The 15,069-nt window shown below is 45.5% G+C and overlaps 1 long non-coding RNA gene across 1 annotated transcript; it reads left to right on the top strand.

Annotated features, from left to right (window-relative positions):
- The first annotated feature begins 189 nt into the window (after positions 1 to 189).
- On the top strand, positions 190 to 8,203 carry LOC140848328 (uncharacterized). The gene is made up of 3 exons (XR_012129001.1): positions 190 to 454; positions 5,350 to 7,094; positions 7,748 to 8,203. It is a non-coding gene; the product is annotated as an uncharacterized lncRNA (long non-coding RNA).
- Positions 8,204 to 15,069: the final 6,866 nt, after the last annotated feature.

Here is a 15,069-nt window from a genome sequence, read left to right as displayed (position 1 = left end):
CATATGAGGAAGGAACGAACAGCTCTTCCTGGATTCCAGTCCCATGACATGCTGACAAACCCCGAATGCAGACCCCCTGCATCCGGAAGACCTCTGGCTGTCCATCACCCAACCCTGAGCCAATAAAAATTCCCCACCTACCCCTGGCGCGGCCCATTTCCCCCTCCCTTCCCTGTGCTTATAAAAACTCCCCGCCTGTCTGCCTGGGGGCGACTTCTCCAGCCTGTCCCGGTGCAGACTGGTGAACCTCGCCTGGGATTGCACTCAAATAAACTGCCTGGCCCTTTGTTGCCTCTCATCACCTGCTTATTTTGGTTAGAATTTATCTTACATTTGGTGCCAAAACCCAGGAAGGAGCATGAGCACTGGGCCCCGACCAGCCATCAGCAGCCCTGCCCTCTCCTTCCCCAACCCGGGACCTCAGCCTGCTCTCCGCTGCGTGGACTATTTTCCAGTGAGTCCCTCAGTTTCCCCTGGTCTGTTTCCCTTCCTAACCCATTTTCACCTGGTCCGTTTGAAATCGTAGCTACGTCCAGGTTTGGGCATCAGGCCCCTTGGGCATCCGGCCCATCTGCTGCAGGCATCCAGGATACCCACCCCTGGCCCTGCAGTGTGGGAGACATCCCTCACCCAGGCTCCCAGGCTGTCTCCCCTGACTTGGCACGCTTGGGACACTGGGTGCTCCTCTCAGTGGGATTAGTTGGGGAGGTGATGCAGACATGGGGAACCAGCCCTCGAAAGCAGAGGCTCAGACCCCGTTGCGGTGTCTCATTTCTAATTTGGCTGCTCTATATTTGTCCCAGGAAGCTCGCAAATAGAAGCTAGTCTTTCTTTGCTCTCAGGCTAGGCCTCAGTATCCCTTGGACAACCAATCTTGCTGGCCCCCTGAGGGAACTTTCAATTTTAGCCCCCTCACCGACTTAACTAATTATTGCCACCAAAGCAGAAAGTGGAGTGAAATCCCATATGTGCAGGCTTCTTGGACTCTGCAGGCCTGCCCAGATCTGTGTGTTAAGTGTTCTCCTTCCCAAGCTTTGTTGGCCCAGGCCTCCGCCAAGGACCGCCGACCTCTACCACTTCTATTACTGGGAGGCTCTTCTCTGACGGACTCAGTGGAGGATCTCGGCTACCCCCCTTCCCGCTCCTCCAGGCCCACCATGGGGGCCAGCTTTCTTCCTCAGAGTTCATGTCCTCACCCCCTCCTCCTCCCCTCTCTCTCCCCCATCTTGTTCCACTTCTCTTCCGGTCTCTCACCATCTTGTTCTCTTCCCGCCTCCCCACCATCTTGTTCTCTTCCCACCTCTCTGCCATCTTGTGCCCCTTCTCTTCCAGTCGCGCCGCCATCTTGCTCCACAGGTGCCGACTCCACTTCAGATAAAACGGATAAAAGCCCCCCATATCCTGGTCCCCAGCCTTCAAGTTCTGCACCAATTCCCAGGTTGTATACCCCACTACCAAAGTCGCCTCCTCCATCCCCTCCTGCAAACCCGCTGCTGTCCTACTAGCCACGGCTGGCACCCAGATGGCCTAGCCCTCTGGTAACCCACTCTAAGTCACAGCGGTCTCAAGATTATGTGATAGCTCCTCTGAGAGAGGTAGCACGAGCGGAGGGAGTAGTGCAGGTTCATGTTCCCTTTTCCCTGGCAGACTTGTCCCAAGTGGAACAGCGATTGGGGTCCTTTCCCTCCAACCCTGTAATGTTCACTAAACAGTTTAAATATCTCACATGAGCTTACAAGCTCACCTGGCACGATGTACATGTAGTCCTCCAATCCACTCTAACCCTGGAGGAATATGACCGTGTCACGGCGGCAGCACAGCATTGTGCCAATGAGGCCCATGCCACAGATAAGCGGGAACCTATGGGCAGGGAGGCTGTTCCTCTACAGGAACTCCTGTGGGATTATAATGCTCCCAAGGGTGAGGCATGCCATGATCGCATGGTTCACTACTTGATGGCAGGTATGAACTCAACTGCCCAAAAGGCCATAGTTACGATAAGCTTAGAGAGATTACCCAGAGGCCTAATGAAAACCTGTCAGAATTCCTCAAGCACCTCAAGGAAACCCTAGGGACTTTTACTAAGATTGACCCAGCCTCAGCATTAGGTTCCTCTCTCCTGGCCATGCATTTTATAACTCAGTCAGCTCCCAACATCAGGTGCAAGCTTAAAAAGGCTGAGGATGGTCCCCAGACCCCTCTAGGAGACCTGATAGATATGGCATTTAAAGTTTTTCATGCCCGAGAGGACGAGAGCGAGAGGAGGTCAGCTGCCCAAATGGCAGAACAGACTCACGCCATAACAGCTGCTCTGTGGCCGGCTCGTGGAGATTGTTGGGGTGTCCCTGAAGATTGACTCAAACCTCTGGGCCCTTGCTTTCAGTGTGGTGAAGAAGTGCACTGGGCACAGAAGTGCCCCAACCAACCACGCAGACCGACCAAACAGTGTCCCAGCTGTGGTAAGCAAGGTCATTGGAAAGTAGACTGTCCACTAGGGGGTGGTCTTCCTCTAGTGGCAGAGCCCCATGGGGGGCAGACCCCTTCGAAAGACTACCCTTCAGACCTTCTGGGCATCCAAAAAGATTGAAGACGCCTGGACTCGGACACCCCAATCACCCTCGCCGAGCCCAGGGCCAAGCTGTGGGTAGCAGGTAAGCCCATCTCCTTCTTGGTGGACATGGGGGCTACCTACTCTGTTCTCCCCTCCTTTAAAGGGCATTTATACCCTGCCAGGGTCTCTGTAGTTGGGGTCACGGGAACCCTCTCCAGGCCTTTAGAGATGGGCCTGGTGGCCTGCACCTTCCAAGGCATCCCGTTTACCCATTCCTTTCTGGTCATGCCTTCCTGTCCTACCCCTCTGTTAGGGCGGGATTTGCTCTGTAAGTTAGGAGCCTCTATTTCCCTCCCACCTTTTGAATGCTTAGGTTCCCTCATTGCTCTGGTCCACAAAGGAGGATTGGATGACAGGGACCTGAGTGTCCCAACTCCCTGGACTGTTGTCAATCCAGTCACGTGGGACATCTCCACCCCTGTGGTGGCAAACCACCACACCCCGGTTTTAATATGCCTTAAAGACCCATCCTGCTTCCCTTCTCAGCCTCCATTTCTCATTTCACAGGCTCACTGAAGGGGACTCCAGCCTATTGTTAATCGTCTTCTCTCACAGGGGCTGTTAGTACTGACTAACTCCATGCAATACTCCCGTCTTGCCAGTAAAGAAGCCTTCTGGAGCGTATCGCCTCATTCAGGACCTCTGAATAATTAACGAGGCTGTTATTTCCTTACACCCAGTAGTGCCTAACCCATATACTCTTCTGTCTCAGGTCCCTTCCGGTACCTCTCATTTTACTGTACTGGACCTTAAAGATGCCTTTTTCACTATACCTCTCCACTCAGACTCACAGCCGCTATTTGCCTTCACGTGGGAAAACCCTGACACCTGTCAATCTAGACAATTGACCTGGACAGTTCTACCTCAAGGTTTTAGAGATAGCCCCCATCTTTTTGGACAGGCCCTGGCAGAGGCCCTCTCGTGACATTCAATGGGCGAGAGTACTCTCCTCCAATACGTGAATGATCTTTCACTTTGCAGCCCCTCAAAGGAGGCCTCGGTTCTGGACACCACATCCCTTCTTAATTTCCTGGCAGACATGGGATACGGGGTATCCCCTGCCAAAGCACAGCTGTCTCTACCCCAGGTTACATACCTCGGGCTAACTCTAACTCCTACCACTAGAGCCCTAACGGCAGACCGAGCAGCTGCGATTAAAGCTCTCTTGCCACCTACTTCAGGAGCTGAGATACTATCCTTTCTAGGATTGGTAGGGTTTTTCAGACACTGGGTGCCTAACTTTGCCGTTCTGGCCAGACCGCTCTATGCGGCTGCCACAGAGACTCCTACTGGGCCGCTAACTTCACTCACCGAGGTGGCTTCTGCTTTCATTCAGTTGCGGGATGCATTGCTCTCATCCCCCCCATGGATGCTCCCCGACTTAACTAAGCCCTTTACCCTATATACAGCAGAGAGGGCAGGAGTGGAAACCAGGGTGCTGGTACAGCCAGTGGGGCTGGGGTGCCATCCCATTGCCTTTCTCTCCAAACAGTTGGATACCACTGCCAGGAGGTGGCAACCTTGCCTCCAAGCCCTGGCAGCTGTGGGAAGTCTGGCCCGAGAAACCCTGAAATTAACACTCCAACAGCCCATTAATGTGTATTCCCCACACTGGTTACAGGATCTTTTGAGTCATAAATCCCTGGCCTCCTTGAGTCCTTCAAGGGTACAGGAATTCCAACTTCTGTTCATTGAACATCCACAGGTAACCCTACAAGTCTCTCCACCCCTTAACCTAGCCTCCTTGCTTCCCGTCAGCCATCAGGCAGGTCAGCCCACTCATTCCTATGTAGAGATTGTAGAGGCTCTTAGAAAACCTAGAGCGGGCCTACAAGACATGCCCCTTGAAGACCCTGACTTGACTTTTTTCATGGATGGCAGCTCGGTGAAGGGGAGTGATAGGGTGTGAAGGGTGGCCTATGCAGTGGTGACTCTGTCACAGGTGATAGAAGCAAACCTACTCCCATCTGGGACCACCTCCCAGAAAGCTGAATTAGTGGCTCTTACCTGGGCATTACAGCTGGCAGGTGGGAAGAGGGCCACAATTTATACCGACTCTAAATATGCCTTCCTAGTTACACACACTCATGCTGCAATTTGGAAAGAAAGGGGCTTCCTTAGCACTAAGGGAACCCCAATCATCAATGGCAGGGCTATCAGCTGCCTGCTACAGGCCCTACAGGAACCCAAGGAGGTGGCCATTGTGCATTGTAAGGGACATCAGACTAGAAATGATCCAGCAACCAGGGGTAATGTGTTGGCAGATGCCACGGCCCGACAGTTAAAATCCAGGTCTAGCCAACCCTCTGTTCTGTTCCTTTCCCCCTCTCTATTGCCCCAATACCCTGATGATGAATGGCGACTGCTTCTACATCAAGGGGGGATGTTGGGAGATCAGGGATGGATATACCTCAGGGGACGAATTGCCCTCCTTCAAGCCCAAGGCCGAGATATCATATCCAAAATTCATCAGTTTCTACACATTGGGCCGGAGGCCATGCACCAGTTTCTCTCCCCCATATTTGCCCCTTATGGTCTCCGCAAGGCAATAGATCAGGTGCACCAGACCTGCACTACTACTTGTCATTGCGTCTTGTCTCAAGGTGCTCTGAAGACCCAGATGGCCCTCCACCAGATGAGGGTAACGATCCCTGGACAGGACTGGCAGGTCGATTTCACCCATATGCCTAGGCATAAAAAGCTCCAGTATTTACTAGTTCTGGTTGATACCTTTTCAGGATGGATCGAGGCCTTCCCCACCTACCGAGAGACTGCATCAGTGGTGGCACAAGTGCTGGTGGAGCACATCATCACTCGTTTCGGGCTCCCCACTTCACTCCAATCTGATAACGGACCTGCCTTCATCTCCCAGGTCATTCAGCTAACAGCCGAGGTTCTCAATATCACCTGGAACCTCCATATACCCTATCACCCCCAATTGTCGGGTAAGGTCAAAAGGGCTAACAGTCTCCTAAAAGACCAACTAACTAAGCTGTCTCTGGAGGTAAAGCTCTCATGGCCTGATCTTCTCCGCATCGCTCTCGCTCACCTGCGTGCTGCCCCCAAGGGACTGGCTGGACTAAGCGCATTTGAGCTAATGTATGGCAGGCCCCTCTTACTGAACACAGGCCTGCCCACTACCTCTCCTCCTTTGGCTTCCTACCTTCCTTACTTTTCACTGTTGAGACATCTCCTCAGGGAACACGCAGACCAGCTTCTACCCCAACCTACATCATCCAACAACCCAAGAGACATAGCAATCCTTCAGCCAGGGGATGAGGTACTTCTAAGAGAATTCCAGCCAAAATCCCTCCAACCCCGCTGGACAGGGCCTTAATATGGTAATCCTCACTATGCCCTCAGCAGTCATGCTACATGGGCATTCTGCTTTCTAGGTTCAAACACGGGCTTTTTAGGTTCAAACGGGCGCCCAGGCATGATGATTGGGTGTCTCATGAAGTGGCTCCTCTTAAGCTGCAGTTTAGTCATGTCAAGTGCAACCAGCCAGATGAATAGCCCAGTGGTCTCCAGGCAGAGCTACTCTGCATGGAAGTTTCAGCTCCAACTAGCTCTTCCTCACAGAACCAAAGCCCGAGAAGTTGGCACCCAAATTTGCCCACATGCAGGTTGTTAGGCACCAGTTCAAATACCAGTACACATAGACATCTTAAACACTTTCTCAAACCCAACACTGTGCTTTCCGTATGACCAAACCTCTCATACATGTACTTTCCTGTCCAACATATATGGGGGTGTCATCCTGAGATAGACACATGTAGAGTTCATGCAGTAAGGGATACAACAAAAGGAGTCTCTGACAACATGTTCGCCAGAATACAGGATAGGCTATACATTACCATTAGTGACCCATGGGATCAATGCTGGGAGAAAGGAGTACAGGGCAAGCTATACAATAGTTACCAAGCCCAGCCACAAGGCACAGTATACATCAAGAGAGAATGGACCACTGTGAATCCCACTCTCATGGAAGTTCTAAACACCCAGGTACAGGTATCAAGTAATATTCTACAGACAGAACAGGCACTGAGACAGAAGATCCAGTCGAACCCCTACCCCTGCTCTCCGCAACCAGCAGGAGCACCACTTTCCTGGGCTGGAGCCATTGGAGAAACAGTGCGGTTTCTTAATGCCTCACAAATCCTCAGCAGTGTGTCCAATTGTTTCCTCTGCGCCTCCCTCCAATGCCCCCCAGTGGCGGCAGTTCCCATTAGTTTCTTCCAGGTTCAACCAATAAACTCCTCTGAAAAAGACTGCAGCCTCCTTTTGAGCGAGATACGGATGTGGAAAATGAGCCTTAAGCCCGAAGCTCGACATAGGTCCAGGGCCACCCGAAAACAGCGTGAAGAATCATCATCCCCACTGACCTGCTACCTGACCCAGCATTCCACCATCTCGGGATTGTCAATGAGAAACCAATGCCAACAATGAGTAACCGTAGACACTCTAATTTCTCTTCAAGGAGGTGGGTTTTTCTGGTGCAACAATACCCTTACCCATGTATCAGCAACAGCATGGTAGGACCCTGCTTTTCAGTGATGCTAATTCCCCAAGTGATGTTATACAATAAACCTGAGGTAAAACAGGTGCTAGATAGATGGTCTGTGTATCCAAGAGCTAGGCAAAAGAGGGCTGTCTTCCTACCCATACTAGTAGAAGTAAGTCTGGTCACTGTAGTAGCCACGGCTGCCACAGTGGCAGGAGCGTTAGGCCATAGCCTAATCAGCTCTCAAGGTCTTGCAAGTCAACTGGCAGCGTTAGATGATAGAGTGAGCCTGACCCTGGGAGAAACCTCAACCTCTCTTATTTCCCTCCAGCGGCAGCTTACTTCCCTTGCCCAAGTCACCCTTCAAAATAGGCGGGCTTTAGATCTGCTTACCACAGAAAAGGGTGGAACCTGTAGTTTCCTATGAGAAGAATGCTGGAACCATAGAACAAAGCATAAAAAAATTACAAGAACTACAAAAAGACCTCCACAAAACATGAGTACCTGAAGGCAGTCCTTATGGGTGGCTTCAGTCCCCCATTATGGCCTGGCTAATGCCTCTACTGGGCCCCTTAATAACAGTTTGTGGTTTACTGTTAATTGCCCCATCTGTTTTCAAATTCCTTCAACAGTGCATAGCAGAAATTTCACACATAAAGGTTAATCAACTGTTGCTGTACAAGTACTTGCCCCTCCCGACTGAGCTTCCTCTGGCCATCAACCAGCCTTAAACACCCCCACAATGCCCCTTGTCAGCCAGAAGTAGCCAGATCAAGTCATCACCCATTATGACCAGAAGGCTGGAATGTAAGGCTAGAGGTACCGGAGGGAGGAAAGCGAGGACAGTACAAGCAGAACGTAGACAGCACCAAGTAGCTCTGTGCCATATAAGGAAGGAACGAACAGCTCTTCCTGGATTCCAGTCCCATGATGTGCCGACAAACCCCAGATGCAGACCCCCTCCATCCAGAAGGAGGAGACCTCTGGCTGTCCATCACCCAACCCTGAGCCAATAAAAATTTCCCACATACCCCTTGGAACAGCCCACGTCCCCCTGCCTTCCCTGTGCTTATAAAAACTCCTCACCTGTCTGCCTGGGGGCGACTTCTCCAGCCTGTCCCGGTGCAGACTGCTGAACCTTACCTGGGATTGCACTCAAATAAACTGCCTGGCCCTTTGTTGCCTCTCATCACCTGCTTATTTTGGTTAGAATTTATCTTACAAAATCCAGGTTATTTCCTGACATTCTGGAGAACTTCACCTCTACTTTTGCATAGAGAGGGAAACATCATGTGTGTTTTTTGTAGACTGTAAATTTTGTAAATTGTAAATTGCCCACATGTAAAAGCCAAGGACAGAACATCTCATTGCCCCATGGAAAGGCAATTTTGTAGGCTGCTGAACTCACAGGTTCCCAATGAGAGGCCTCCAAATATCAGGGTGGTGATCAGTCAGCATGTACAGCAGACAGGCTGTCCTCGCTCTGATATCAGGCATCTCTGTGAGTCTTCCCTGCCTTCCCTGAGCAGTCTTAGCATGTCCTACTCAACTCAGATACCCACTTTGTATCCAGAGTGAGGGTTCAGACCCTGGTTATAGTAACAGAGCATCAAGAATCAAAAACTCATAGACTTTTAGAGCTAAATGTGATCAGAAATATCACTCTTGTTGTTCTTCAACATCTCTTCTCCCCTTTCACAAATGGAATAACTCTCTTGGAAGGTAATCAGATGGAACCTAAAATGGAAACTTGGCTATCCAGAATAAAGGCTGCATTTCCCATCCTTCTTTGCCACTAGGCATGGCCATGTGACTTACTTCTGGCCAATGAGATGCAAGCATAAACATCACGGTAGATTCTGAGAATCTTACTTTGCCCATTCTGCCTTTCTCCCTGCACCTTTCTGATTCTGTACCTCCTTCCATCTTGCTTCCTGGAATGTGGGTGTGATGGCCACCACTTTGTACCACAAGGATGAGGGCCACATCATAGGGAAGGTAGATGTGAACCAGAAGGGCTAGGTAGAGCAGAGCAACCGCACTAGCCCTGGGCCACTCATCCTTACATTGTTTTGAGAGGAAGAAATAAGCTTCCATGTTATACAACCTATTGTTTTGGACTTGTTTCCTATAGTCACATCTAATCCTTACTGATGACATCATCTCTTCCAAGTATCGCATATCCTTCACCACGAACCCAAAATACATGGAATCCTCTCCAAACTATTGCTGAAAGGAGAATTGTATAGCTTATAAAACTACTGCCTCTCAAGGTCATTTCAGTCATTAGAAGAAAATTATTAGGAATGTATTAGAAAATTCTTCCTCATCTTCATTCATTCAATCCACATACAACTAAATTCTCCCCCTTAGGAGGGCCAACAAGAGTCCTGCTGACAGAGCTCACGTGCTCCCAGGACTTCCCTTCCCTGCCTGCTGCCTTCCTCTTAGAGTCTGCCTGCTTTCAGCGCATCCTTCAGGCCATTTCCCAAGGCCCCATGGGAAAATATGCCCCATGTCTGCAGCTCCCTGGCACATGGGTGAGGCTTCAGGTTGGCAGGGAGTTTCTGATTCTGAAATGCAATATATTATATCTCAGTACAGCCTGAGACACTTGGAATATGTGGCAAGAATCTCTCACATTTGTGTAGCAGCTTATATACACTTGAAAGCATTCTCCCTCACTTCCGTTTTATTACTATTATTAGTAACGATAATAGTAATAGTAATAATAATGTCTCCTTTTCAGAAATTTACAGACATACATAAAATGTAACATGAAAGTCCAAATATAAATTAAGAGCAGAAGAATAAAGGAAAACAAAGAGAACTGGATTATAAAATATAATCTGACCAACAGACATAAACCATACATGCATTATTATTATTATTATGCTCTGTGCATAACTTGATACTTAGTTCCCATTTATTGAGTGTTTATTCTTCCTAAGGCCCCAAAATAAGCAGGGGGCACTAGTAATAAAATCCTCATGAGTATCTTGAAAGTAAATTATTATTTTTTACTCATTTATTATTTTTTAAAAACTTTTTATTAAGGTATTATTGACATACAACATTATAAAGGTTTCACATGAAAAAACAATGTGGTTACTACATTTACCCATATTATCAAGTACCCACCCACACCCCAATGCAGTCACTGTCCATCAGTGTAGTCAGATGCCACAGATTCACTGTTTGTCTTCTTTGTGCTACACTATTTTCCCCGTGATACCCCACACCATGTGTACTAAACATAATACTCCTCAATCCACCTCTCCCTTACTCCCCATCTGCCCTCCCCACACCCCTACCTTTTGGTAACCACTATTTCCTTCTTGGAGTCTCTGAGTCTGCTGCTATTTATTCTTTCAGTTTTGCTTTGTTGTTACACTCCACAAATGAGGGAAATCATATAGCACTTGTCTTTCTCCACCTGGCTTATTTCACTGAGCATAATGTCCTCCAGCTTCATCCATGTTGTTGCAAATGGTAGGATTTGTTTCTTTCTTATGGCTGAATAGTATTCCATTGTGTATATGTACCACTTCTTCTTTATCCATTCATCTATTGATGGACACTTAGGTTGCTTCCATGTCTTGATTATTGTTAAAAAGTGCTGCAATAAACATAGGGGTGCATATATCTTTTTGAATCTGAGAAGTTGTATTCTTTGGATAAATTCCAAGGAGTGGTATTCTGGGTCAAATGGTATTTCTATTTTTTAGATTTTTTAGGAACCTCCATATTGCTTTCCACAATGGTTAACCTAATTTACATTCCCACCAGCAGTATAGGAGGGTTCCCCTTTATCCACATCCTCACCAGCATTTGTTTTCTTAGTCTTTTTGATGCTGGCCATCCTTACTGGTGTGTGGTGATATCTCATTGTAGTTTTAATTTGCATTTCCCTGATGATTGGTGATGTGGAGCATCTTTTCATCTGTCTGTTGGCCATCTGAATTTCTTCTTTGTAGAACTGTCTCTTCATATCCTCTGCCCATTTGTTAATCAGGTTATCCATACTTTAGGATGACTTTTTATTCTGTTCATCTGTCCTTTGCTGTAAAGAAAATTTTTAGTTTGATGTAGTCCCATGAGTTCATTTTTGCTTTTGTTTCCCTTTCTCAAGGAGATGCATTCAGGAAGAAGTTGGTCATGTGTATATTCAGGAGAATTTTTACCTATGTTGTCTTCTAAGAGTTTCATGGTTTCATGGCTTACATTCAGGTCCTTGGTCCATTTCAAGTTTACTTTTCTGTATAGGGTTAGACAATGATCCAGTTTCATTCTCTTGCATGAAGCTGTCCAGTTTTGCCAACACCAGCTGTTGAAGAGGCTGTCATTTCCCCATGGACTGTCCATGGCTCCCTTATCATACATTAATTGACCAGATATGGTTGGGTTTATATCAGGGCTCTCTAGTCTGTTCCATTGGTCTATGGGTATGTTCTTGTGCCAGTACCAAATTGTGTTGATTACTGTGGCTTTGTAGTAGAGCTTGAAGTTGGGGACCATAATCTCCCCAGCTTTATTCTTCCTTCTGAGGTTTTCTTTGGCTATTCGGGATCTTCTGTGGTTCCATATGAATTTTAGAATGATTTTCTCTGGTTCGTTGAAGAATGCTGTTGATATTTTGATAGGAATTGCATTGAATATGTAGATTGCTTTAGGCAGGATGGCCATTTTGACAATATTAATTCTTCCTATCCATGAGCACTGGATGTGTTTCCATTTATTGATATCTTCCTTAATTTCTCTCATGAGTGTCTTGCAGTTTACAGAGTATAGGTCTTTCACTTCCTTGGTTAGGTTTATCCTAGGTACTTTATTCTTTTTGATGCAACTGTGAATGGAATTGTTTTCCTGATTTCTCTCTCTGTTAGTTCATTGTTAGTGTATAGGAATGCAACAGATTTCTGCATATTAATTTTGTATCCCACAACTTTGCTGAAATCAGATATTAGATCTAGTAGTTGTGGAGTAGATTCTTTAGGGATTTTTTATGTAAAATATGATGTCATCCACAAACAGGGACAGTTTAACTTCTTCCTTGCCAATCTGGATGCCTTTTATTTTTTTGTGTTTTTGATTGCCATGGCTAGGACCTCCAGTAATATGTTGAATAGAGGTGGGGAAAGTGGGCATCCTTGTCTTGTGCTTGATCTTAAAGGAAAAGCTTTCAGCTTATTGTTGTTAAGTATAATGTTGGCTGTGGGTTTGTCATATAGGGCCTTTATTATGTTGAAGTACTTGCCCTCTATACCCATTTTGTTGAGAGTTTTTATCATGAATGGATGTTGGATTTTGTCGAATGCTTTTTCAGCATCTACAGAGATGATCATGTGGTTTTTGTCCTTCTTTTTGTTGATGTGGTGGGTGATGTTGATGGATTTTCTAATGTTGTACCATCCTTGCATCCCTGAGATGAATCCCACTTGATCATGGTGGATGATCTTTTTGATGTATTTTTGAATTTGGTTTGCTAATATTCTGTTGAGTATTTTTGCATCTATATTCATCAGGGATATTGGTCTGTAATTTTCTTTTTTTGTGGTGTCTTTGTCTGGTTTTGGTGTTAGGGTGATGTTGGCCTCATAGAATGAGTTTGGAAGTATTCTCTCCTCTTCTACTTTTTGGAAAACCTTAAGGAGGGTGGGTATTAAGTCTTCACTAAATGTTTGATAAAATTCAACAGTGAAACCGTCTGGTCAAGGAATTTTGTTCTTAGGTAGTTTTTTGATTACCAGTTCAATTATGTTGCTGGTAATTGGTCAATTCATATTTTCTGTTTCTTCCTGGGTCAGCCTTGGAAGGTTGTATTTTTCTAGAAAGTTGTCTGTTTCTTCTAGGTTATCCAGTTTGCTACCATATAATTTTTCACAGTATTCTCTCATAATTCTTTGTATTTCTGTGGTGTCCATAGTGATTTTCCTTTCTCATTTCTGAATCTGTTTATGTGTGTAGACTCTCTTTTTTTCTTGAAAAGTCATCCTAGGGGTCTATCTGTTTTGTTGATTTTTCTCAGAGAACCAGCTCCTGCTTTCATTGATTCTTTCTATTGTTTTATTCTTCTCGATTTTATTTATTTCTGCTTTAATCTTTATTATGTCTCTCCTTCTACTGACTTTGGGCCTCATTGTTCTTCTTTTTCTATTGTCATTAATTGTGAGTTTAGACTCTTCATTTGGGATTGTTCTTCTTTCCTGAGGTAGGCCTGTATTGCAATATACTTCCCTCTTAGCATGACCTTCACTGCATCCTACAAATTTTGCAGTGTTGAATTATTGTTGTCATTTGTCTCCATATATTGATTGATCTCTGTTTTCATTTGGTCCTTGATCCATTGATTTTTTAGAGCATATTATTAAGCCTCGGTGTGTTTGTGGGCTTTTTCATTTTCTTTGTGTAATTTATTTCTAGTTTCATACCTTTGTGGTCTAAGAAGCTGGTTGGTACAATTTCAACCTTTTTTAATTTACTGAGGCTCTTTTTGTGGCCTAGTGTATGATCTATTCTTGAAAACGTTCCATGTGCACTTGAGAAGAATGTGTATCTTGTTGTTTTTGGATGGAGTGTTCTATAGATGTCCATTAGGTCCATCTGTTCTAATACATTTTTCTGTTCCCCTGTCTCTTTACTTATTTTCTTTCTGGTTGATCTGTCCTTTGGAGTGAGTGGTGTGTTGAAGTCTCCTAAAATGAAAGCATTGCATTCTATTTCCCCCTTTAATTCTGTTAGTATTTGTTTCACATATGTAGGTGATCCTGTGTTGGGTGCATTAATATTTATAATAGTTATATCCTCTTGTTGGACTGACCCCTATATCATTACATAATGTTTTCTTTATCTCTTGTTACTTTCTTTGTTTTGAAGTCAATTTTATCTGATACAAGTACTGCAACTCCTGCTTTTATTCTCCCTATTAGTTGCATGAAATTTCTTTTTCCATCCCTTTACTTTCAGTCTGTGTATGTCCTTGGGTTTGAAGTGAGTCTCTTATAGGCAGCATGTAGATGGTTGTTTTTTTTTTTTTATCCATTCAGTGACTCTATATCTTTTGACTGGTGCATTCAGACCATTTACATTTAGGGTGGTTATCGATAGGTATGTACTTATTGCCATTGCTGGCTTTAGATTCGTGGTTACCAAAGGTTCAAGGGTAATTCCCTTACTAGCTAACAGTCTAATTTAACTCAGTTCATATGGTATTACAAACCCAACCAGAGGTTCTTTTTTTTTTCCTCCTTTTTTTTCCTCCTCCATTCTTTATATATTAGGTATCATATTCTGTACTCTTTGTCCATCCCTTGGGTAACATCTACTTAGCCTTAGTAATACTTCCATCTATAGCAGTCCCTCCAAAATGCACTGTAGAGGTGGTTTGTGGGATGTAAATTCTCTGAGCGTTTGATTATCTGAAAATTGTTTAATCCCTCCTTCAAATTTAAATGATAACCTTTCCAGGTAGAGTATTCTTGTTCCAGGCCCTTCTGCTTCATTGCATTAAACATCATGCCACTCCTTTCTCTCCTGTAATGTTTCTGTTGAGAAATCTGATGATAGCCTGATAGGTTTTCCTTTGTATGTGATCTTTTCTCTCTCTCTAGCTTCTTTTAAGAGTCTGTCTTTATCCTTGATCTTTGCCATTTTAATTATTATATGTTTTGATTTGATGTTGTTTTCCTTGGGTCCCTTGTTTTGGGAGATCTGTGCACCTCCATGGCTTGAGAGACTATCTCCTTCCCCAGATTGGGGATGTTTTCAGCAATCACCTCCTCAATGACACTTTCTATCCCTTTTTCTCTCTTCTTCTTCTTCTGATTCCCCTATAATGCAAATATTGTTCCTTTTGGATTGGTCACACAGTTCTCTCAATATTCTTTCATTCTTAGAGATCCTTTTATCTCTCTGAGCATCACCTTCTTTGCATTCCTCTGCTCTAATTTCTGTT

The sequence above is a fragment of the Manis javanica genome, chromosome 1, assembly GCF_040802235.1.
Source record: "Manis javanica isolate MJ-LG chromosome 1, MJ_LKY, whole genome shotgun sequence".
Lineage (NCBI taxonomy): Eukaryota > Metazoa > Chordata > Mammalia > Pholidota > Manidae > Manis > Manis javanica.
This window is presented reverse-complemented; position numbering and strand designations above follow the sequence as displayed.